This window comes from Acipenser ruthenus, unplaced genomic scaffold (genome assembly GCF_902713425.1).
Source record: "Acipenser ruthenus unplaced genomic scaffold, fAciRut3.2 maternal haplotype, whole genome shotgun sequence".
NCBI classification, from domain to species: domain Eukaryota; kingdom Metazoa; phylum Chordata; class Actinopteri; order Acipenseriformes; family Acipenseridae; genus Acipenser; species Acipenser ruthenus.
In genome coordinates, this window is record NW_026708854.1 from 470,375 (window position 1) to 497,236 (window position 26,862).

General features: G+C 45.1%; 2 long non-coding RNA genes across 2 annotated transcripts; both read left to right on the forward strand.

Moving 5' to 3' along the window:
• The first annotated feature begins 10,695 nt into the window (after positions 1-10,695).
• Positions 10,696-12,514, forward strand: LOC131736420 (uncharacterized). The gene is made up of 2 exons (XR_009328121.1): positions 10,696-11,365; positions 11,996-12,514. It is a non-coding gene; the product is annotated as an uncharacterized LOC131736420 (long non-coding RNA).
• A 6,104-nt stretch (positions 12,515-18,618) lies between these two features.
• On the forward strand, positions 18,619-23,467 carry LOC131736423 (uncharacterized). Its single transcript, XR_009328125.1, has 4 exons — positions 18,619-19,178; positions 19,370-19,475; positions 22,326-22,702; positions 23,003-23,467. It is a non-coding gene; the product is annotated as an uncharacterized LOC131736423 (long non-coding RNA).
• The last annotated feature ends 3,395 nt before the right edge of the window (positions 23,468-26,862 follow it).

The following is a 26,862-nucleotide window of genomic DNA, read 5'->3' on the forward strand; positions in this document are numbered from 1 at the left end:
AAACTACGACTAGAAGCCTCTGAAGCCTTTTCATGGCCCTCCACCTGTCCTTTTCCTCTGTAGAAAGGACAGGACAGTGTTCACAGAGCTCCCTTCACTCCAGCAAAGCCAAGACATCCAGGCTCTTGTGCTGCTTTACTCCCCAGCGCCCGAGTGCTTGCTGGCAGTGCTGAGGCACGCTCACCCTGAACAGCAGCGCTAGCTTTGCCTATTGAGGAAGGCTTGGCGCTCCCGTTGGTTCATCAGTAATAATGATTTAGTGGAGACAGTACAGTGCTCGGGGGGGGGATGAAAGTTTACATCAGAATAGAAACTTTGCACAAAGTCAACCTGCTGGAAGTGGAATCATTTCTGCTGCGCAGCTTCAGATTCCACAGCTTGATGAGGAACACAATATAAAAAACACATGTTCCTCTGGAAGCCACACAGTTATTATATATATGATTAGTGTTAACACTCATAGCATTGACCTGGTATCCCTGGTATTTACCTCCGAGCCCTGCTGTGTAACAGGGGTGTTTCATAATCCCTCCTCTCTTCAGTGGCATGAAAGACTGCAACTGTGCAGCCAGCGCCAGGATTCTCAACTCCTGCAGTGTGCGATCTTTGACAAGGTAAGTGAACCTCATATACAAGGTTAGACAGCAAGGCAGTCACAAGCAGACAGGTGGTGCAGTGGGCTAGTTCACTAGCATGCTGTGCTGCTCACCTTGGGGGACTGAGTTCAAATCCCGGTGCGTTCTTCCATTGTTTTCAAAGACTTGGTTAATTTCTTATATAAGGCAATGAAAAAGCAGACTCCTCCGTGGAAGTGAGATGGACTGGGTTCAAATCCAGGCGAGTTCTTTGCTTGTTTCAAAGAATGTGTTAATTGAGCTTATATATAGTGTGAACCAAAGCATTCCTGTGGGAGCTGGTGGCGCAGTGGCTATGCTGATGGCCTTCTCTCCCTGAAGACGGTGGTTCGAATCCTGGTCCCGGAGGCGAGTTCCTGAGGTAAGTAATGCTGTTGTTTGTGAGTCATGGTGGTGGTTGTAAATCTGGGTGTTGACTGTAAGCAATGATGCAGGTTGTAACTAACGATGTTGGTTGTGTCTCCACAGACGGAGGAGGGCCGTGTGCCCTGAAGAGGAGGATGAAGAGGGGGCTTCGGCCCCCGGCCGTGGAGGGAGTGGAAGACGGGGGTGTTGGTACCATGGGGGGAGGAAAAGCAGGAGGTGTAAACATGGGGGAGCAGGCAGGGATGTTACCTTGCCTTTTATGCCCTGCAATGGGCCCGATCAGCTGAGCTCTAGAGATGATTATAGGACATAAAGAGACGCTCCCTGTCAGATGGCAGGGCAAAAGGAATATCCCTCCCCCATGTTTACACCACCTCCTTCTTTTCCTCCTCTCTGGTACCAACACCCCCATCTTCCACTTCCCCCACGGCCGGGGGCCCCAGCCCCCTCTTCATCCTCTTCCGGGCACACGGCCCTCCTCCGTCTGTGGAGACACAACCAACATCGTTAGTTACAACCTGCATCATTACTTACAGTCAACACCCAGATTTACAACCAACCACCATGACTCACAACCAACAGCATTACTTACCTCAGAAACTCGCTTCCAGGACCGGGATTCGAACCACCGTCTTCAGGGAGAGAAGGCCATCAGCATAGCCACTGCGCCACCAGCTCCCACAGGAATGCTTTGGTTCACACTATATATAAGCTCAATTAACACATTCTTTGAAACGAGCAAAGAACTCGCCTGGATTTGAACCCAGTCCATCTTACTTCCACGGAGTAGTCTGCTTTTTCATTGTCTTATATAAGAAATTAACCAAGTCTTTGAAAACAAAGGAGGAACTCACCGGGATTTGATCCCAGTCCCCCAATGTGAACAGCACTGCATGCTAGTGATCAAGCCCACTGCACCACCTGTCTGCTCGTGACATCCCAGCTTTGCACAGAAGCCCTTATATCATCCTCTTTATATTATTTGTATGCTTAGACCACTGACCCCTTGTCCTGTTACGTAAACACAAATCTATCAAAATAGGTAAAGTGTTTGAAAATGAAAAGGAAACACCTGCCCCGGGTTTGAACCCGCTACCCAGGGAATCACGGGTCTCTGCTCTACCAACAGAGCTATCCAGCCGACTGGTGCTGATGTTGTTTGAAACACATTATTACATTGTGTGGTGAGGACCTGGGGGCTAAGAGGTGATTCTTAGCTTTGTTTAATTTGTGATGAACTGGATTCAAAACCAAACCTTATAAACAGGTAAGTTTAATAATATTTTTGAAATCAATAGATTAACACTTGTGCTTTACATGTGACTTGAACCAACAACCTTGGAAGTCAGAGTCCAGTGCTCTACCAACTGAGCCAGCCAGAGAGCTGCGTTTTCCTTCTGTCAAATGACCTCCAGTACATTAACTAATAATTTGTACAAAATGCAGATCATTGGAAATATCCAATAAAAGAGTCACTTCTATCAATCTGCAGCTTGGATTTGATCCCAGTCTCTCAAGGTAAAGAGCATTTAGGCACAGGGACCGCCCCCACTGCACCACCTAGCAGCTGTCCTTGATGTTAGGTTTACATTGCCTACAAGGCAAATTAACCAACTTGAATAAAAAAACTACCGTGAGCAGGGTTTGAACCACCAACCCTGGAAATCAGGGCCCTGTACTCTACCAACTGAGCCATTCTGCCAGCTGTACCACTGTACTCATTTGTGACTTGAACTGGCCTAATGATCTGTACAACAGAGGTGATTACTGCCTTGAAAATATCCAATAAAAGAGTCACTTCTGTTGTATCTGACAGATTCAAACAAACAGACGCTGTGGAGAAACAAAACAAGCACACAACACAAGACTTTAAACACAATTCTGGTGTTCATTTATCATTTCTCTTAATCAAAGGACATCAGTAATGCTGTGCCATTGCATTGTGGGTCTGGTTTCAAACTCAGTTCACATGCCCTGTGAGCTGGCTTTGAACCCAGACCTCCAAGGGGAAAGGCAGGAAGAGCTAGTGAACCAGCCCACTGCACCACCTAACTGCTTGTGACAGTCTAGCACTCTAACCTGGTATATGAGATTCAATTCCCTTGTCAGCACACACACACACACACACACACACACACACACACACACACACACACACACACACACACACACACACACACACACACACACACACACACACACACAGAGTTGCATGCCACTGAAGAGAGGAGGGATTATCAAACCCAACCCTATTATACAGTAGCTCCATAAGCTAAATTAAACAATATTTCTGAGTAAGTCGCCCTGGATAAGGAATCTGCTAAGAAATAAATAATAATAAATAGACACCCCCCCCCCCCCCAGGTGAGGTGATTAATTCAGGACAGTGTTCACAGAGCTCCCTTCACTCCTGCAAAGCCAAGACATCCAGGCTCTTGTGCTGCTTTGCTCCCCAGCGCCCGAGTGCTTGCTGGCAGTGCTGAGGGATGCTCACCCTGAACAGCAGCGCTAGCTTTGCCTATTGAGGAAGGCTTGGCGCTCCCGTTGGTTCATCAGTAATAATGAATTAGTGGAGACAGTACAGGGCTCGGGGGGGATGAAAGTTTACATCAGAATAAAAACTTTGCACAAAGTCAACCTGCTGGAAGTGGAATCATTTCTGCTGCGCAGCTTCAGATTCCACAGCTTGACGAGGAACACAATATAAAAAACACATGTTCCTCTGGAAGCCACACAGTTATTATATATATGATTAGTGTTAACACTCATAGCATTGACCTGGTATCCCTGGTATTTACCTCCGAGCCCTGCTGTGTAACAGGGGTGTTTCATAATCCCTCCTCTCTTCAGTGGCATGAAAGACTGCAACTGTGCAGTCAGCGCCAGGATTCTCAACTCCTGCAGTGCGACCTCTGACAAGGGAAGTGAACCTCATATACAAGGTTAGACAGCAAGGCAGTCACAAGCAGACAGGTGGTGCAGTGGGCTAGTTCACTAGCATGCTGTGCTGCTCACCTTGGGGGTCTGAGCTCAAATCCAGGTGAGTTTTGTTTTCAAAGACTTGGTTAATTTCTTATATTATTTCTTAATCCAGAAGAAACACAATTACAACTTAAAAAAATAAATAAAAATCTGTGTTGAAGTATTTGTGTTGGGGTTGTTCATTTTAAATGCAGTGTGTTTACAATTACCAGTTCTAGATTAAACAGCAGAAATAATTTTACGGGCTTGCCAGACCCAAGAGCCTTTTCATTTCATAGGCTAGCAGCCCCTGGCCTTAAAAAAAGAAATGCTGCTGCTGTTCTCCTAGGTTCTGCTTTTATAAGCTGGCATCTCTGCATTGTTAACGAGCTTATTTTTATCAGAGCGATGTCATTTTTCACAGTTTTGGTCGCTCAGCTTTCACGGGCAGTTTCTCTTCCCAAGCTCCAGAGGTTCACAGTGAAAACTGCGAACGCTATCTTCACAAACAGCGACAGACGGGCCAATCGGGGCAGGGACGTCGCAAACGCGCTCGAGTCATGCGGAGCCGGCGCCACGGAGGCGCTCGGCTCCCTCCAGTGGACACGCACCGGTACTGCAGTCGGGAGGCGCTGGAAGATTATTTGATGAATTCCTTACCGATGCGGCTATCTCGTGGAGAGAAAGTGGAACGGTTACGTCATGTCCTAAACAATCTGATTGGATAAAAGACAAGTCACAAATTAAATGACTTCTGATTGGCGAACGCAGTTAGCGAATCAAAAGTTACAAATGCGTTACCTAATTTGTATAGACCCTATAGCTGTCCAAGGTGCGCACCTGTTTAAAAATATACATTTATTATTAATAAAACATTTTTAGTACACGTGTCCACGTCAGTATTTTAATAATATTATATTTTCATGCTTCTAGTGAAGAATTGTTTTACTATCAGTCATATTTTAAAACGGGAGGTTTCGAAATAACCAAAGAAAACAACGATTCTAAACCGGAACGTGCCTGAAGGAATCAACTGTAGTTCTCTTTTATAGCGGTTTAAAATGTATCTGAAAGTATATACGGGTGTTTGCAATAATTTAATCACAGACGTAGAAATATAACCAAGATTCACGACGACCATTGTATTGATAGAGCAGTTGTTTAAATAAAAGAGCAGCGTCAGTTTTGGAAATGTCACATTTTATATTTGTGTCAGTTTTTAGTTAAGTGTATGGAAAACTACAAGCGGCGTGTATTTCAGTATGCTAACGTGACGTTTTTCAGCAGGTTTCATTTGATTTTATGAAGCAGAATTAGTTAACACTCAATTCAACCCCTCGACAGCAGTTCTACTAAATGTCCACACGAGGGCAGCATTGGATAGGAAATGAAAGCTAAAGCCTCGTCTGTCTCCCTGAAGTTCGCTACCAATTGTAAAGAGCAGAGGACAGCTCAGCCGGAGGCGTGTGTCTGTGTGAAACGACTGTATTTCATGTGATAAGTTTGTGGAAGAAGGACGCCATGTGAGGAGGCGTTTGCTATTGTTTTACACAGACTACGAGGGACAGCGCTCGTTAAACCAGGTGAGTGCATCTCGTTTACTTTGTTTATTATTCAGTGCAGCGGTTGTTTTTGAATCCCGCATTTTTAATAACAAATGGCCGTCCGGACCCGCTTGTGACTGTTTGCTGAGTGGCTTTTAATAATGTGTTTGTCTTTGTGAGCTCTGATCAGCAGGGTGCGGTTTGACGGGGGTGTGATTCCCCCGGCTATATTGACTGGGGGTCATCTTTATTGTTTATAATCGCACGTTGTCATTGCATTTTAGCTCATGAGCATAATAATCTCAATCCCGTTTGAAATGACACTAAGTGCATTTGCATGGTGGCAGATGAGGGATGTCACTTCACTCGAGGCTTGTGTACTGATGAAGATGTAGTTTCAGTGTTTAATGCTCATCCCCTCACTGTGTGTCTGTGTGTTCTTGTCTCTCTCCTGTCCTTGACAGGTCTGTGAGGATGAGAAGGTCTCCACAGTCTGGAGTCTGGTCTCTGACAGGCTCAACATACCTGTCAATCAACAGGGACTCCTCTACAAAGGCAAGGTGCTGGCAGGTAGGCTGAACAGCACAGCACAGCTCAGCACAGCTCACCCCTCCTCTTACCCCTCGCCTCACCCCTCCTCTCACTCCTCGCCTCAAACCCGGGTCAGTGTGGCACAGCCTGCCTGCTCTTCTGAACAAACACTTCAGCCCTGCCGACGCAGTGAGAGTCTGGAGCAGCAACACAAGGTAACCTGAACACAATAAACACACACACACACACACACACACAGTGAGTCTGGAGCAGCTACACAAGATAAATTGAACACAATAAACACTGCTACACACACAATCCTAGCTGCAGCACATGCACACTATTATACAAACACACACAGACACAGCTGTACAGTGACACAGATACGCACACACAATCACAGCTGCAGCACACACACTCTGAAATGCAGGTGTAGAGCAGCGTGTAGTTGTGACTCTGTCTCTCCCTCTGCCTCTCTCTCAGGATTACGAGCGGAGGCTGCGCTTGTTGAGCCTGGATGATATGGAGCGGCTGGCAACCTGCATGCTTCACCCTGAGGCTGTGGAGTGCATGGAGCTGTCCTTCCTGGACTGAGGAATACTGCTCTGCCCTCTCCACCTCTCCCCTCTCTTCTCCCCTCTCCCCTCTCTCCTCTCCTCTGTACTCTCTCCTCCCACTGTCCTCTTCTCTCCTTACTTTGTTTAAAAGAATAGAAGCACACCCAGTGAGCAAGGCATTGAGCAGCCCCACATCCCGCTTCACAATACCGCTACATATTGACTGACTGTTCGCATTGTGTGTGTTTGGTAAAACAAACCACATTTTCTACTTCTACTTTCTACGATTGGGCAAGTCAGCGGTTGTTTGATAACAGAACATAAAACATCACAGAGTGGGTTGAACTGCATTGCTGCAAACCAAGGCCCTTTAAAATGTGTACCTTCCCAGCTCAGGTATTGCTGAGGTAAAGAGACACTTCCTACAGGAGGACAGGACGTTGTCAAGGAGGGGATGTCGACACGTGTCCTGAGGGCTTTCTTAAAAACATTGTTTTATTATTTCTAAGCGCACGTTGTTACTGCCTTTTAGCTCTTGAGCATAATAATCTCAATCCCGTTTGAAATGACACTAAGTGCATTTGCATGGTGGCAGATGAGGGATGTCACTTCACTCGAGGCTTGCTTACTGATGAAGATGTATTTTCAGTGTTTAATGCTCATCCCCTCACTGTGTGTGTGTGTGTGTGTGTGTGTGTGTGTGTGTGTGTGTTCTTGTCTCTCGCCTGTCCTGTGAGGATGAAGATGTAGTTTCAGTGTTTAATGCTCATCTCCTCACTGTGTGTCTGTGTGTTCTTGTCTCTTGACAGGTCTGTGAGGATGAGAAGGTCTCCACAGTCTGCAGTCTGGTCTCTGACAGGCGCAACATACCTGTCAATCAACATGGACTCCTCTACAAAGGCAAGGCGCTGGCAGGTAGGCTGAACAGCACAGCACAGCACAGCTCACCCCTCCTCTCACTTCTCGCCTCACCCCGGGTCAGTGTGGCACAGCCTGCCTGCTCTTCTGAACAAACACTTCAGCCCTGCCGACGCAGTGAGAGTCTGGAGCAGCAACACAAGGTAACCTGAACACAATAAACACACACTGCTATACACACACACACACACACACACAGACACACACACAGTGAGAGGCTGGAGCAGCTACACAAGGTAAATTGAACACAATAAACACAGACACTGCTACACACACAGACACACACAGTGAGTCTGGAGCAGCTACACAAGATAAATTAAACACAATAAACACTGCTACACACACAATCCTAGCTGCAGCACATGCACACTGTTATACAAACACACACAGACACAGCTGTACAGTGACACAGAGACGCACACACAATCACAGCTGCAGCACACACACTCTGAAATGCAGGTGTAGAGCAGCGTGTAGTTGTGACTCTGTGTCTCTCCCTCTGCCTCTCTCTCAGGATTACGAGCGGAGGCTGCGCTTGTTGAGCCTGGATGATATGGAGCGGCTGGCGACCTGCATGCTTCACCCTGAGGCTGTGGAGTGCATGGAGCTGTCCTTCCTGGACTGAGGAATACTGCTGCTGCCCTCTCCACCTCTCCCCTCTCTTCTCCCCTCTCCCCTCTCCTCTCCTCTTTACTCTCTGCTCCCCCTCTCCTCTCCTCTCCTTACTTTGTTTAAAAGAATAGAAGCACACCCAGTGAGCAAGGCATTGAGCAGCCCCACATCCCGCTTCACAATACCGCTACATATTGACTGACTGTTCGCATTGTGTGTGTTTGGTAAGACAAACCAAATTTTCTACTTCTACTTTCTACGACTGGGCAAGTCAGCGGTTGTTTGGTAACAGAACATAAAACATCACAGAGTGGGTTGAACTGCATTGCTGCAAACCAAGGCCCTTTAAAATGTGTACCTTCCCAGCTCAGGTATTGCTGAGGTAAAGAGACACTTCCTACAGGAGGACAGGACGTTGTCAAGGAGGGGATGTCGTCACGTGTCCTGAGGGCTTTCTTAAAAGCGTACGTTTTTACTGCCTTTTAGCTCTTGAGCATAATAATCTCAATCCCGTTTGAAATGACACTAAGTGCATTTGCATGGTGCAGATGAGGGATGTCGCTTCACTCGAGGCTTGTGTACTGATGAAGATGTAGTTTCAGTGTTTAATGCTTATCCCCTCAGTGTGTGTCTGTATGTTCTTGTCTCTTGACAGGTTTGTGAGGATGAGAAAGTCTCCACAGTCTGGAGTCTGGTCTCTGACAGGCTCAACATACCTGTCAATCAACAGGGACTCCTCTACAAAGGCAAGGCGCTGGCAGGTAGGCTGAACAGCACAGCACAGCACAGCACAGCTCAGCACTCCGTTAAAAAGGATGCATGTTATTCTACATATATCTATTAACAGTAACACCTGCAAACAAAGTGTTTTCAATCTTTTATCATCATTGAGTTGCATGAAGTGTTTTAACCCTATGCTGCCTACGGGGAATAAACATATCCGGTCATAAACATGAACACTTTCTGTTTAAACACTTGTAGTTTTGGAACCTTAAATCAGGAATGAAAACCCAATACACCTACAGAAAGGCATTAAGTAGATCTTTCCATTGATGTAATTTATTTTGTTGTGGGGTGATTTTATTTTCATATGAGCTACACCTCCCAAAAAATTATCGAAATATGAAAAATAATAAATAATATTTTTAAAAATGGTCAATTTCAACCTCTTTCCAAGTGTTATATATAAAAAAAAAAAAACTTAAAGAGTATATTGTAGCTGCACAATTTTCCAAGGAATTCAAATCTGAAATCAGAATTGAAATATCTTGAACAGTTGCAGAGCTAGATAAGGTTTTGCAATGCCTAGTATTTTACAAAAATCAACCTCCGAAATGGCAAAGGCAGACCAGGGTTAAAACTTGGCAAAAAGTGAGACTGGAAACACTATTGCCCTGTTGAGATACAATTATATTTCAGTACGAAAATAAAGAAACAACACACAAGTTATCAAGTAAAATGTTTAATTTTTTTATTTGAAAAAAAAAGTATATTACAAATAAAACTTTGAAATTAAGAATTTTATTTGGGAGGGAGGGAGACAAAAAAAATAAAACCTTCCATATTGTGCTGTATATATTTATTATCAAAACTACCCTGCAGTTGAAGTGCTGGACTGGGGCTCCTCCAGATCACTCTCCTCCTCATCCTCCTGCAGCAGCTCTTCATCAGGGAGGTCCTCCTCCATGGCATACATGCCCTCGATCTCTTCCTCAGTCAGGGCCCTCCTCCTCTTCAGTGACTGAACCACATGCTAGAGCTGATTGTCTCCATCCATTTTCTGGCTTACACACACCCACATAAAACATTAAAATAAATACCAATTAATAATAATAATAATAATAATAATAATAATATTAATACTAATATTAAAATTCTGCTCCATCCTTTTTCACACACATAAAAAAGTAAACAAGTAATAAAATACATGGCTAAATAATAATAGTGACAACAGCTAAATAATGTTTTCTGTTCTTTACACACAGTAAACGAGTAATAAAATACATGGCTAAATAATAACTCCAGCTAAATGTCTTTGTTTTTTACATAGGCTACATACACAACGTAAAAATAAAAACTAAACAAGGTGTTTTCCTCATTCTTTTACACATCGAATAAAAAAAGTTAAAAAATAATAGATGCATAATTAAATAATAATAACGACTACAGAGAAATAACGAATCGACTAGAAAAAGTAAAACACAGACGTACACAAACGCCTAACTTTGCATCACATGCGATAGACCTGTTAGTTTTGCCTTCTCTCCTGAGGAAAAACAAGTCTAAAATAAAAACGTATGTGAAACTAACTATAAGAAAGATGTTTAAAAAAACAAACAAACAAACAAAACGAAACGTGGTGTTGGTACAGTAGCTCCTCTCGTCTACAGCGGTCATGAAGTTAGCCCTGCCCAGCAAGCAAGCGAGCACACGAGACACAGCGAAAACAAAACAAAAATAAACACTGCAGATGTACTCGGCACAAAAAAACAATATCAAGTTGAAAAAAAAAACAACAACAATATGGTTAATTAGCCCAAGTACCTCCCGTTTACATGATATGTAGATTAGCACTCTTGGGATTGTAAAACTGGAGATACAGAGCTTCGACTCTGCTGTGCACTCAGTCACAATGGCGCCAGCAGAGACTCGCCCTTGTAATCAAAATATTATATGTCCCGCCCACCCTAGCCCTAAACCAATGGTATCATGACAAGCCCCGTAGTCATGGCTATGACTCATACTTTAAAAAAACAAAATTGCTGATTGGACGGCAGAGATATGACGTGTTTTGTCATCGTAACAAAAGTTATGAAATTACACCGAGTCAGCAGCTAAGAGTTAATCTACCTGGTCTTGAATCTCTCCTGTTTCTCCCCCTCCCTCTCTCTCTCTCTCTCAGATGAGCACAGACTGTCACACGACTCCATCGCTCCCGATTCCAAGCTGAACTCGTTGTGACGCCCCCAACAGAGAAAGTGTCACCCGAGCAAGAACAGCACTCCGTGTCACCCCTCCTCTCAGACCTCACCCCTCACCCTCGTCACACCCCTCCTCTCACCCCTCGCCTCACCCCTCCTGTCACCCCTCGCCCTTCCTCTCACCCCTCGTCTCGCCCCTCCTCTCACACCTCCTCTCACGCCTCGCCTCACCCCGGGTCAGTGTGGCACAGCCTGTCTGCTCTTCTGAACAAACACTTCAGCCCTGCCGACGCAGTGAGAGTCTGGAGCAGCAACACAAGGTAACCTGAACACAGTAAACACACACACTGCTATATACACACACACACACAGACACACAGTGAGAGTCTGGAGCAGCTACACAAGGTAACCTGAATACAATAAAAACACACACTGCTATATACACACACACACACACACACACAGTGAGAGTCTGGAGCAGCTACACGAGGTAACCTGAACACAATAAACACACACACACACACACAGTGAGAGTCTGGAGCAGCTACACGAGGTAACCTGAACACAATAAACACACACACACACACACAGTGAGAGTCTGGAGCAGCTACACGAGGTAACCTGAACACAATAAACACACACTGCTATATATACACACACACACAGACACACAGTGAGAGTCTGGAGCAGCTACACAAGGTAACCTGAACACAATAAACACACACACAAACAGACACACGCAGTGAGAGGCTGGAGCAGCTACACAAGATAAATTGAACACAATAAACACTGCTACACACACAATCCTAGCTGCAGCACATGCACAATGTTATACAGACACACACAGACACAGCTGTACAGTGACACAGAGATGCACACACACTCTGAAATGCAGGTGTAGAGCAGCGTGTAGTTGTGACTCTGTGTCTCTCCCTCTGCCTCTCTCTCAGGATTACGAGCGGAGGCTGTGCTTGTTGAGCCTGGATGATATGGAGCGGCTGGCGACCCGCATGCTTCACCCTGAGGCTGGGGAGTGCATGGAGCTGTCCTTCCTGGACTGAGGAATACTGCTGCTGCCCTCTCCACCTCTCCCCTCTCCACCCTCTTCTCCTCCCCCTCTCCCCTCTCTCTCCTCTCCTCTTTACTCTCTGCTCCCCCTCTCCTCTCCTTACTTTGTTTAAAAGAATAGAAGCACACCCAGTGAGCAAGGCATTGAGCAGCCCCACATCCCGCTTCACAATACCGCTAAATATTGACTGACTGTTCGCATCGTGTGTGTTTGGTAAGACAACCCACATTTTCTCCTTTCTGCTATTTTAAAAGGAGCCCAGTTTGGTGCAGGAGGCTTGTGGGTAACAGAGTGTGTTTTTGCTGGGGACTGCAGCCCTTCCATTACCATTGCTCGTAGAGGGGAGATTGTTTTACTTTCAAGCCTTTTTCTTTAATAAATCCGGACGTTTGGAAATACATACTGTGTGGACGTTTCCCTTCTTCATGGCTCCATGCAGCATCCTGTCACACAACAAGCCCTGAAAGGGGATCTATACATATTTATTCTCAATCACCAGGCAGTAATCGCAGCTACAATACAGACACACAACGTGTCACTTTTATTGGCTGAAACTTTAAACTACGACTAGAAGCCTCTGAAGCCTTTTCATGGCCCTCCACCTGTCCTTGATCAGAACGCTGTCCTTCCTCTAAGGGGTCGCTTTCCATGCTAATCTTCCGTTTCCTCTGCAGAAAGGACAGGACAGTGTTCACAGAGCTCCCTTCACTCCCGCAAAGCCAAGACATCCAGGCTCTTGTGCTGCTTTGCTCCCCAGCGCCCGAGTGCTTGCTGGCAGTGCTGAGGCACGCTCACCCTGAACAGCAGCGCTAGCTTTGCCTATTGAGGAAGGCTTGGCGCTCCCGTTGGTTCATCAGTAATAATGATTTAGTGGAGACAGTACAGTGCTCGGGGGGGATGAAAGTTTACATCAGAATAGAAACTTTGCACAAAGTCAACCTGCTGGAAGTGGAATCATTTCTGCTGCGCAGCTTCAGATTCCACAGCTTGACGAGGAACACAATATAAAAAACACATGTTCCTCTGGAAGCCACACAGTTATTATATATATGATTAGTGTTAACACTCATAGCATTGACCTGGTATCCCTGGTATTTACCTCCGAGCCCTGCTGTGTAACAGGGGTGTTTCATAATCCCTCCTCTCTTCAGTGGCATGAAAGACTGCAACTGTGCAGTCAGCGCCAGGATTCTCAACTCCTGCAGTGCGACCTCTGACAAGGGAAGTGAACCTCATATACAAGGTTAGACAGCAAGGCAGTCACAAGCAGACAGGTGGTGCAGTGGGCTAGTTCACTAGCATGCTGTGCTGCTTACCTTGGGGGACTGAGTTCAAATCCAGGTGAGTTCCTCCTTTGTTTTCAAAGACTTGGTTAATTTCTTATATAAGACAATGAAAAAGCAGACTACTCCGTGGAAGTAAGATGGACTGGGTTCAAATCCAGGCGAGTTCTTTGCTTGTTTCAAAGAATGTGTTAATTGAGCTTATATATAGTGTGAACCAAAGCATTCCTGTGGGAGCTGGTGGCGCAGTGGCTATGCTGATGGCCTTCTCTCCCTGAAGTCGGTGGTTCGAATCCTGGTCCCGGCGGCGAGTTCCTGAGGTAAGTAATGCTGTTGGTTGTGAGTCATGGTGGTGGTTGTAAATCTGGGTGTTGACTGTAAGTAATGATGCAGGTTGTAACTAACGATGTTGGTTGTGTCTCCACAGACGGAGGAGGGCCGTGTGCCCTGAAGAGGATGAAGAGGGGTCTTGGGCCCCCGGCCGCGGGGGGAGTGGAAGATGGGGGTGTTGGTACCATGGGGGGGGAGGAAAAGCAGGGATGTTACCTTGCCTTTTGCCCTGCAATGATCAGCTGAGCTCTAGAGATGATTCTAGGACATAAGAGATCTTAACGCTCCCTGTCAGATGGCAGGGCAAAAGGAATATCCCTGCCTGCTCCCCCATGTTTACACCACCTCCTTCTTTTCCTCCTCTCTGGTACCAACACCCCCATCTTCCACTCCCCCTACAGCCGGGGGCCCCAGCCCCCTCTTCATCCTCCTCTTCAGGGCACACTGCCCTCCTCCGTCTGTGGAGACACAACCAACATCGTTAGTTACAACCTGCATCATTACTTACAGTCAACACCCAGATTTACAACCACCACCATGACTCACAACCAACAGCATTACTTACCTCAGGAACTCGCCTCCGGGACCAGGATTCGAACCACCGTCTTCAGGGACAGAAGGCCATCAGCATAGCCACTGCGCCACCAGCTCCCACAGGAATGCTTTGGTTCACACTATATATAAGCTCAATTAACACATTCTTTGAAACAAGCAAAGAACTCGCCTGGATTTGAACCCAGTCCATCTTACTTCCACGGAGTAGTCTGCTTTTTCATTGTCTTATATAAGAAATTAACCAAGTCTTTGAAAACAAACAAGGAACTCACCGGGATTTGATCCCAGTCCCCCAATGTGAACAGCACTGCATGCTAGTGAACAAGCCCACTGCACCACCTGTCTGCTCGTGACAACCCAGCTTTGCACAGAAGCCCTTATATCATCCTCTTTATATTATTTGTATGCTTAGACCACTGACCCCTTGTCCTGTTACGTAAACACAAATCTATCAAAATAGGTAAAGTGTTTGAAAATGAAAAGGAAACACCTGCCCCGGGTTTGAACCCGCTACCCAGGGAATCACGGGTCTCTGCTCTACCAACAGAGCTATCCCGCCGACTGGTGCTGATGTTGTTTGAAACACATTATTACATTGTGTGGTGAGGACCTGGGGGCTAAGAGGTGATTCTTAGCTTTGTTTAATTTGTGATGAACTGGATTCAAAACCAAACCTTATAAACAGGTAAGTTTAATAATATTTTTGAAATCAATAGATTAACACTCGTGCTTTACATGTGACTTGAACCAACAACCTTGGAAGTCAGAGTCCAGTGCTCTACCAACTGAGCCAGCCAGAGAGCTGCTTTTTCCTTCTGTCAAATGACCTCCAGTACATTAACTAATAATTTGTACAAAATGCAGATCATTGGAAATATCCAATAAAAGAGTCACTTCTATCAATCTGCAGCTTGGATTTGATCCCAGTCTCTCAAGGTAAAGAGCATTTAGGCACAGGGACCGCCCCCACTGCACCACCTAGCAGCTGTCCTTGATGTTAGGTTTACATTGCCTACAAGGCAAATTAACCAACTTGAATAAAAAAACTACCGTGAGCAGGGTTTGAACCACCAGCCCTGGAAATCAGGGCCCTGTACTCTACCAACTGAGCCATTCTGCCAGCTGTACCACTGCACTCATTTGTGACTTGAACTGGCCTAATGATCTGTACAACAGAGTTGATTACTGCCTTGAAAATATCCAATAAAAGGGTCACTTCTGTTGTATCTGACAGATTCAAACAAACAGACGCTGTGGAGAAACAAAACAAGCACACAACACAAGACATCAAACACAATTCTGGTGTTCATTTATCATTTCTCTTAATCAAAGGACATCAGTAATGCTGTGCCATTGCATTGTGGGTCTGGTTTCAAACTCAGTTCACATGCCCTGTGAGCTGGCTTTGAACCCAGACCTCCAAGGGGAAAGGCAGGAAGAGCTAGTGAACCAGCCCACTGCACCACCTAACTGCTTGTGACAGTCTAGCACTCTAACCTGGTATATGAGATTCAATTCCCTTGTCAGACCACACACACACACACACACACACACACACACACACACACACACACACACACACACACACACACACACACACACACACACACACACACACACACACACACACACACACAGACAGAGTTGCATGCCACTGAAGAGAGGAGGGATTATCAAACCCAACCCTATTATACAGTAGCTCCATAAGCTAAATTAAACAATATTTCTGAGTAAATCGCCCTGGATAAGGAATCTGCTAAGAAATAAATAATAATAAATAGACAAAAAAGACTTAATTTCTTATATTATTTCTTAATCCAGAAGAAACACAATTACAATTTAAAAAAATAAATAAAAATCTGTGTTGAAGTATTTGTGTTGGGGTTGTTCATTTTAAATGCAGTGTGTTTACAATTACCAGTTCTAGATTAAACAGCAGAAATAATTTTACGGGCTTGCCAGACCCAAGAGCCTTTTCATTTCACAGGCTAGCAGCCCCTGGCCTTAAAAAAAGAAATGCTGCTGCTGTTCTCCTAGGTTCTGCTTTTATAAGCTGGCATCTCTGCATTGTTAACGAGCTTATTTTTATCAGAGCGATGTCATTTTTCACAGTTTTGGTCGCTCAGCTTTCACGGGCAGTTTCTCTTCCCAAGCTCCAGAGGTTCACAGTGAAAACTGCGAACGCTATCTTCACAAACAGCGACAGACGGGCCAATCGGGGCAGGGACGTCGCAAACGCGCTCGAGTCATGCGGAGCCGGCGCCACGGAGGCGCTCGGCTCCCTCCAGTGGACACGCACCGGTACTGCAGTCGGGAGGCGCTGGAAGATTATTTGATGAATTCCTTACCGATGCGGCTATCTCGTGGAGAGAAAGTGGAACGGTTACGTCATGTCCTAAACAATCTGATTGGATAAAAGACAAGTCACAGATTAAATGACTTCTGATTGGCGAACGCAGTTAGCGAATCAAAAGTTAGAAATGCGTTACCTAATTTGTATAGACCCTATAGCTGTCCAAGGTGCGCACCTGTTTAAAAATATACATTTATTATTAATAAAACATTTTTTAGTACACGTGTCCACGTCAGTATTTTAATAATATTATATTTTCATGCTTCTAGTGAAGAATTGTTTTACTGTCAGTCATATTTTAAAACGGGAGGTTTCGAAATAACCAAAGAAAACAACGATTCTAAACCGGAACGTGCGTGAAGGAATCAACTGTAGTTCTCTTTTATAGCGGTTTAAAATGTATCTGAAAGTATATACGGGTGTTTGCAATAATTTAATCACAGACGTAGAAATATAACCAAGATTCACGACGACCATTGTATTGATAGAGCAGTTCTTTAAATAAAAGAGCAGCGTCAGTTTTGGAAATGTCACATTTTATATTTGTGTCAGTTTTTAGTTAAGTAAATTGGAAAACTACAAGCGGCGTGTATTTCAGTATGCTAACGTGACGTTTTTCAGCAGGTTTCATTTGATTTTATGAAGCAGAATTAGTTAACACTCAATTCAACCCCTCGACAGCAGTTCTACCAAATGTCCACACGAGGGCAGCATTGGATAGGAAATGAAAGCTAAAGCCTCGTCTGTCTCCCTGAAGTTCGCTACCAATTGTAAAGAGCAGAGGACAGCTCAGCCGGAGGCGTGTGTCTGTGTGAAACGACTTTATTTCATGTGATAAGTTTGTGGAAGAAGGACGCCATGTGAGGAGGCGTTTGCTATTGTTTTACACAGACTACGAGGGACAGCGCTCGTTAAACCAGGTGAGTGCATCTCGTTTACTTTGTTTATTATTCAGTGCAGCGGTTGTTTTTGAATCCCGCATTTTTAATAACAAATGGCCGTCCGGACCCGCTTGTGACTGTTTGCTGAGTGGCTTTTAATAATGTGTTTGTCTTTGTGAGCTCTGATCAGCAGGGTGCGGTTTGACGGGGGTGTGATTCCCCCGGCTATATTGACTGGGGGTCATCTTTATTGTTTATAATCGCACGTTGTCATTGCATTTTAGCTCATGAGCATAATAATCTCAATCCCGTTTGAAATGACACTAAATGCATTTGCATGGTGGCAGATGAGGGATGTCACTTCACTCGAGGCTTGTGTACTGATGAAGATGTAGTTTCAGTGTTTAATGCTCATCCCCTCAATGTGTGTCTGTGTGTTCTTGTCTCTTGACAGGTCTGTGAGGATGAGAAGGTCTCCACAGTCTGGAGTCTGGTCTCTGACAGGCTCAACATACCTGTCAATCAACAGGGACTCCTCTACAAAGGCAAGGCGCTGGCAGGTAGGCTGAACAGCACAGCACAGCACAGCACAGCTCACCCCTCCTCTTACCCCTCGCCTCACCCCTCCTCTCACTCCTCGCCTCAAACCCGGGTCAGTGTGGCACAGCCTGCCTGCTCTTCTGAACAAACACTTCAGCCCTGCCGACGCAGTGAGAGTCTGGAGCAGCAACACAAGGTAACCTGAACACAATAAACACACACACACACACACACACACACACAGTGAGAGTCTGGAGCAGCTACACAAGGTAAATTGAACACAATAAACACAGACACTGCTACACACACACACACACACAGACACACACACACAGTGAGTCTGGAGCAGCTACACAAGATAAATTGAACACAATAAACACTGCTACACACACAATCCTAGCTGCAGCACATGCACACTATTATACAAACACACACAGACACAGCTGTACAGTGACACAGAGACGCACACACAATCACAGCTGCAGCACACACACTCTGAAATGCAGGTGTAGAGCAGCGTGTAGTTGTGACTCTGTCTCTCCCTCTGCCTCTCTCTCAGGATTACGAGCGGAGGCTGCGCTTGTTGAGCCTGGATGATATGGAGCGGCTGGCAACCTGCATGCTTCACCCTGAGGCTGTGGAGTGCATGGAGCTGTCCTTCCTGGACTGAGGAATACTGCTCTGCCCTCTCCACCTCTCCCCTCTCTTCTCCCCTCTCCCCTCTCTCCTCTCCTCTGTACTCTCTCCTCCCACTGTCCTCTTCTCTCCTTACTTTGTTTAAAAGAATAGAAGCACACCCAGTGAGCAAGGCATTGAGCAGCCCCACATCCCGCTTCACAATACCGCTACATATTGACTGACTGTTCGCATTGTGTGTGTTTGGTAAGACAAACCACATTTTCTACTTCTACTTTCTACGATTGGGCAAGTCAGCGGTTGTTTGATAACAGAACATAAAACATCACAGAGTGGGTTGAACTGCATTGCTGCAAACCAAGGCCCTTTAAAATGTGTACCTTCCCAGCTCAGGTATTGCTGAGGTAAAGAGACACTTCCTACAGGAGGACAGGACGTTGTCAAGGAGGGGATGTCGTCACGTGTCCTGAGGGCTTTCTTAAAAGCGTACGTTGTTACTGCCTTTTAGCTCTTGAGCATAATAATCTCAATCCCGTTTGAAATGACACTAAGTGCATTTGCATGGTGCAGATGAGGGATGTCGCTTCACTCGAGGCTTGTGTACTGATGAAGATGTAGTTTCAGTGTTTAATGCTTATCCCCTCAGTGTGTGTCTGTATGTTCTTGTCTCTTGACAGGTCTGTGAGGATGAGAAGGTCTCCACAGTCTGGAGTCTGGTCTCTGACAGGCTCAACATACCTGTCAATCAACAGGGACTCCTCTACAAAGGCAAGGCGCTGGCAGGTAGGCTGAACAGCACAGCACAGCACAGCTCAGCACTCAGTTAAAAAGGATGCATGTTATTCTACATATATCTATTAACAGTAACACCTGCAAACAAAGTGTTTTCAGTCTTTTATCATCATTGAGTTGCATGAAGTGTTTTAACCCTATGCTGCCTACGGGGAATAAACATATCCGGTCATAAACATGAACACTTTCTGTTTAAACACTTGTAGTTTTGGAACCTTAAATCAGAAATGAAAACCCAATACACCTACAGAAAGGCATTAAGTAGATCTTTCCATTGATGTAATTTATTTTGTTGTGGGGTGATTTTATTTTCATATGAGCTACACCTCCCAAAAAATTATCGAAATATGAAAAATAATAAATAATATTTTTAAAAATGGTCAATTTCAACCTCTTTCCAAGTGTTATATAAAAAAAACAAACTTAAAGAGTATATTGTAGCTGCACAATTTTCCAAGGAATTCAAATCTGAAATCAGAATTGAAGTATCTTGAACAGTTGCAGAGCTAGATAAGGTTTTGCAATGCCTAGTATTTTACAAAAATCAACCTCCGAAATGGCAAAGGCAGACCAGGGTTAAAACTTGGCAAAAAGTGAGACTGGAAACACTATTGCCCTGTTTGAGATACAATTATATTTCAGTACAAAAATAAAGAAACAACACACAAGTTATTATTATTATTATTATTATTTATTTCTTAGCAGACGCCCTTATCCAGGGCGACTTACAATCGCAAGCAAATACAAATACATTCAAGTGTTACAATATAAGTCATACAATAAGAACAAGAAATACAATAATTCTCAAGTGTGACAAACCACAATTCGATAATACAGCAGATAATAGTGAAAGTTACATCAGGATATGATTAAGTAGTGATAGTTACATCAGGATATGATTAAGTACAAAATACTACAGATTAAACACTTGGGAGATTACAATATTCTGAGGTACAGGATTAAATGCAGTAAAATAGGGGGCAGATAAGAGCAAAATAAAGCATATTTAAATGAAGGGTGATAGTGTCCCAGGATACAACAGAGGAGTTCTACAGGTGCTGTTTGAAGAGGTGAGTCTTAAGGAGGCGCCGGAATGTGGTCAGGGACTGGGCAGTCCTGACATCTGTAGGAAGGTCGTTCCACCACTGCGGAGCAAGGGTGGAGAAGGAGCGGGCTCGGGAGGCAGGGGAGCGTAGCGGAGGTAGAGCCAGTCTTCTAGTGCAGGCGGAGCGGAGAGGTCGAGTGGGGGTGTAGGGAGAGATGAGGGTCTGGAGGTAGCTGGGTGCAGTCTGATCAAGGCATCTGTAGGCTAGTACAAGAGTCTTGAACTGGATGCGAGCGGTGATCGGGAGCCAGTGGAGCGAGTTATCAAGTAAAATGTTTAATTTTTTTATTTGAAAAAAAAAGTATATTACAAATAAAACTTTGAAATTAAGAATTTTATTTGGGAGGGAGGGAGACAAAAAAAATAAAACCTTCCATATTGTGCTGTATATATTTATTATCAAAACTACCCTGCAGTTGAAGTGCAGGGCTGGGGCTCCTCCAAACCACTCTCCTCCTCATCCTCCTGCAGCAGCTCTTCATCAAGGAGGTCAGCCTCCATGGTGTACATGCCCTCGATCTCTTCCTCAGTCAGGGCCCTCCTCCTCTTCAGTGACTGAACCACATGCTAGAGCTGATTGTCTCCATCCATTTTCTGGCTTACACACACCCACATAAAACATTAAAATAAATACCAATTAATAATAATAATAATAATAATAATAATAATAATAATAATAATAATAATAATAATATTAATACTAATATTAAAATTCTGCTCCATCCTTTTTCACACACATAAAAAAGTAAACAAGTAATAAAATACATGGCTAAATAATAATAGTGACAACAGCTAAATAATGTTTTCTGTTCTTTACACACAGTAAACGAGTAATAAAATACATGGCTAAATAATAACTCCAGCTAAATGTCTTTGTTTTTTACATAGGCTACATACACAATGTAAAAATAAAAACTAAACAAGGTGTTTTCCTCATTCTTTTACACATCGAATAAAAAAAGTTAAAAAATAATAGATGCATAATTAAATAATAATAACGACTACAGAGAAATAATGAATCGACTAGAAAAAGTAAAACACAGACGTACACAAACGCCTAACTTTGCATCACATGCGATAGACCTGTTAGTTTTGCCTTCTCTCCTGAGGAAAAACAAGTCTAAAATAAAAACGTATGTGAAACTAACTATAAGAAAGATGTTTAAAAAAACAAACAAACAAACAAAACGAAACGTGGTGTTGGTACAGTAGCTCCTCTCGTCTACAGCAGTCATGAAGTTAGCCCTGCCCAGCAAGCAAGCGAGCACACGAGACACAGCGAAAACAAAACAAAAATAAACACTGCAGATGTACTCAGCACAAAAAAACAATATCAAGTTGAAAAAAAAAACAACAACAATATGGTTAATTAGCCCAAGTACCTCCCGTTTAGATGATATGTAGATTAGCACTCTTGGGATTGTAAAACTGGAGATACAGAGCTTCGACTCTGCTGTGCACTCAGTCACAATGGCGCCAGCAGAGACTCGCCCTTGTAATCAAAATATTATATGTCCCGCCCACCCTAGCCCTAAACCAATGGTATCATGACAAGCCCCGTAGTCATGGCTATGACTCATACTTTAAAAAAACAAAATTGCTGATTGGACGGCAGAGATATGACGTGTTTTGTCATCGTAACAAAAGTTATGAAATTACACCGAGTCAGCAGCTAAGAGTTAATCTACCTGGTCTTGAATCTCTCCTGTTTCTCCCCCTCCCTCTCTCTCTCTCAGATGAGCACAGACTGTCACATGACTCCATCGCTCCCGATTCCAAGCTGAACTCGTTGTGACGCCCCCAACAGAGAAAGTGTCACCCGAGCAAGAACAGCACTCCGTGTCACCCCTCCTCTCAGACCTCACCCCTCACCCTCGCCTCACCCCTCCTGTCACACCTCACCCCTCGCCACACCCCTCCTCTCACACCTCACCCCTCCTCTCACCCCTCGCCTCAACCCTCCTGTCACCCCTCGCCCCTCCTCTCACCCCTCGCCTAACCCCTCCTCTCATGCCTCGCCTCACCCCGGGTCAGTGTGGCACAGCCTGCCTGCTCTTCTGAACAAACACTTCAGCCCTGCCGACGCAGTGAGAGTCTGGAGCAGCAACACAAGGTAACCTGAACACAATAAACACACACACTGCTATATACACACACACACACAAACAGACACACACACACAGTGAGAGTCTGGAGCAGCTACACAAGGTAACCTGAACACAATAAACACTGCTACACACACACAATCCTAGCTGCAGCACATGCACAGTGTTATACAGACACACACAGACACAGTTGTACAGTGACACAGAGACGCACACACAATCACAGCTGCAGCACACACACTCTGAAATGCAGGTGTAGTGCAGCGTGTAGTTGTGACTCTGTGTCTCTCCCTCTGCCTCTCTCTCAGGATTACGAGCGGAGGCTGCGCTTATTGAGCCTGGATGATATGGAGCGGCTGGCGACCTGCATGCTTCACCCTGAGGCAATGGGGAGTGCATGGAGCTGTCCTTCCTGGACTGAGCAATACTGCTGCTGCCCTCTCCACCTCTCCCCTCTCTCCTCCCCCTCTCCTTACTTTGTTTAAAAGAATAGAAGCACACCCAGTGAGCAAGGTATTGAGCAGCCCCACATCCCGCTTCACAATACCGCTACATATTGACTGACTGTTCGCATTGTGTGTGTTTGGTAAGACAAACCACATTTTCTCCTTTCTGCTATTTTAAAAGGAGCCCAGTTTGGTGCAGGAGGCTTGTGGGTAACAGAGTGTGTTTTTGCTGGGGACTGCAGCCCTTCCATTACCATTGCTCGTAGAGGGGAGATTGTTTTACTTTCAAGCCTTTTTCTTTAATAAATCCGGACGTTTGGAAATACATACTGTGTGGACGTTTCCCTTCTTCATGGCTCCATGCAGCATCCTGTCACACAACAAGCCCTGAATGGGGATCTATACATATTTATTCTCAATCACCAGGCAGTAATCGCAGCTACAATACAGACACACAACGTGGCACTTTTATTGGCTGAAACTTTAAACTACGACTAGAAGCCTCTGAAGCCTTTTCATGGCCCTCCACCTGTCCTTTTCCTCTGTAGAAAGGACAGGACAGTGTTCACAGAGCTCCCTTCACTCCAGCAAAGCCAAGACATCCAGGCTCTTGTGCTGCTTTGCTCCCCAGCGCCCGAGTGCTTGCTGGCAGTGCTGAGGCACGCTCACCCTGAACAGCAGCGCTAGCTTTGCCTATTGAGGAAGGCTTGGCGCTCCCGTTGGTTCATCAGTAATAATGATTTAGTGGAGACAGTACAGTGCTTGGGGGGGGGGATGAAAGTTTACATCAGAATAGAAACTTTGCACAAAGTCAACCTGCTGGAAGTGGAATCATTTCTGCTGCGCAGCTTCAGATTCCACAGCTTGATGAGGAACACAATATAAAAAACACATGTTCCTCTGGAAGCCACACAGTTATTATATATATGATTAGTGTTAACACTCATAGCATTGACCTGGTATCCCTGGTATTTACCTCCGAGCCCTGCTGTGTAACAGGGGTGTTTCATAATCCCTCCTCTCTTCAGTGGCATGAAAGACTGCAACTGTGCAGCCAGCGCCAGGATTCTCAACTCCTGCAGTGTGCGATCTTTGACAAGGTAAGTGAACCTCATATACAAGGTTAGACAGCAAGGCAGTCACAAGCAGACAGGTGGTGCAGTGGGCTAGTTCACTAGCATGCTGTGCTGCTCACCTTGGGGGACTGAGTTCAAATCCCGGTGCGTTCTTCCATTGTTTTCAAAGACTTGGTTAATTTCTTATATAAGGCAATGAAAAAGCAGACTCCTCCGTGGAAGTGAGATGGACTGGGTTCAAATCCAGGCGAGTTCTTTGCTTGTTTCAAAGAATGTGTTAATTGAGCTTATATATAGTGTGAACCAAAGCATTCCTGTGGGAGCTGGTGGCGCAGTGGCTATGCTGATGGCCTTCTCTCCCTGAAGACGGTGGTTCGAATCCTGGTCCCGGAGGCGAGTTCCTGAGGTAAGTAATGCTGTTGTTTGTGAGTCATGGTGGTGGTTGTAAATCTGGGTGTTGACTGTAAGTAATGATGCAGGTTGTAACTAACGATGTTGGTTGTGTCTCCACAGACGGAGGAGGGCAGTGTGCCCTGAAGAGGAGCCGGAAGAGGATGAAGAGGGGGCTTCGGCCCCCGGCCGTGGGGGGAGTGGAAGACGGGGGTGTTGGTACCATGGGGGGAGGAAAAGCAGGAGGTGTAAACATGGGGGAGCAGGCAGGGATGTTACCTTGCCTTTTATGCCCTGCAATGGGCCCGATCAGCTGAGCTCTAGAGATGATTATAGGACATAAAGAGACGCTCCCTGTCAGATGGCAGGGCAAAAGGAATATCCCTCCCCCATGTTTACACCACCTCCTTCTTTTCCTCCTCTCTGGTACCAACACCCCCATCTTCCACTTCCCCCACGGCCGGGGGCCCCAGCCCCCTCTTCATCCTCTTCCGGGCACACGGCCCTCCTCCGTCTGTGGAGACACAACCAACATCGTTAGTTACAACCTGCATCATTACTTACAGTCAACACCCAGATTTACAACCAACCACCATGACTCACAACCAACAGCATTACTTACCTCAGAAACTCGCTTCCAGGACCGGGATTCGAACCACCGTCTTCAGGGAGAGAAGGCCATCAGCATAGCCACTGCGCCACCAGCTCCCACAGGAATGCTTTGGTTCACACTATATATAAGCTCAATTAACACATTCTTTGAAACGAGCAAAGAACTCGCCTGGATTTGAACCCAGTCCATCTTACTTCCACGGAGTAGTCTGCTTTTTCATTGTCTTATATAAGAAATTAACCAAGTCTTTGAAAACAAAGGAGGAACTCACCGGGATTTGATCCCAGTCCCCCAATGTGAACAGCACTGCATGCTAGTGATCAAGCCCACTGCACCACCTGTCTGCTCGTGACATCCCAGCTTTGCACAGAAGCCCTTATATCATCCTCTTTATATTATTTGTATGCTTAGACCACTGACCCCTTGTCCTGTTACGTAAACACAAATCTATCAAAATAGGTAAAGTGTTTGAAAATGAAAAGGAAACACCTGCCCCGGGTTTGAACCCGCTACCCAGGGAATCACGGGTCTCTGCTCTACCAACAGAGCTATCCAGCCGACTGGTGCTGATGTTGTTTGAAACACATTATTACATTGTGTGGTGAGGACCTGGGGGCTAAGAGGTGATTCTTAGCTTTGTTTAATTTGTGATGAACTGGATTCAAAACCAAACCTTATAAACAGGTAAGTTTAATAATATTTTTGAAATCAATAGATTAACACTTGTGCTTTACATGTGACTTGAACCAACAACCTTGGAAGTCAGAGTCCAGTGCTCTACCAACTGAGCCAGCCAGAGAGCTGCGTTTTCCTTCTGTCAAATGACCTCCAGTACATTAACTAATAATTTGTACAAAATGCAGATCATTGGAAATATCCAATAAAAGAGTCACTTCTATCAATCTGCAGCTTGGATTTGATCCCAGTCTCTCAAGGTAAAGAGCATTTAGGCACAGGGACCGCCCCCACTGCACCACCTAGCAGCTGTCCTTGATGTTAGGTTTACATTGCCTACAAGGCAAATTAACCAACTTGAATAAAAAAACTACCGTGAGCAGGGTTTGAACCACCAGCCCTGGAAATCAGGGCCCTGTACTCTACCAACTGAGCCATTCTGCCAGCTGTACCACTGTACTCATTTGTGACTTGAACTGGCCTAATGATCTGTACAACAGAGGTGATTACTGCCTTGAAAATATCCAATAAAAGAGTCACTTCTGTTGTATCTGACAGATTCAAACAAACAGACGCTGTGGAGAAACAAAACAAGCACACAACACAAGACTTTAAACACAATTCTGGTGTTCATTTATCATTTCTCTTAATCAAAGGACATCAGTAATGCTGTGCCATTGCATTGTGGGTCTGGTTTCAAACTCAGTTCACATGCCCTGTGAGCTGGCTTTGAACCCAGACCTCCAAGGGGAAAGGCAGGAAGAGCTAGTGAACCAGCCCACTGCACCACCTAACTGCTTGTGACAGTCTAGCACTCTAACCTGGTATATGAGATTCAATTCCCTTGTCAGCACACACACACACACACACACACACACACACACACACACACACACACACACACACACACACACACACACACACACACACACACACACACACACAGAGTTGCATGCCACTGAAGAGAG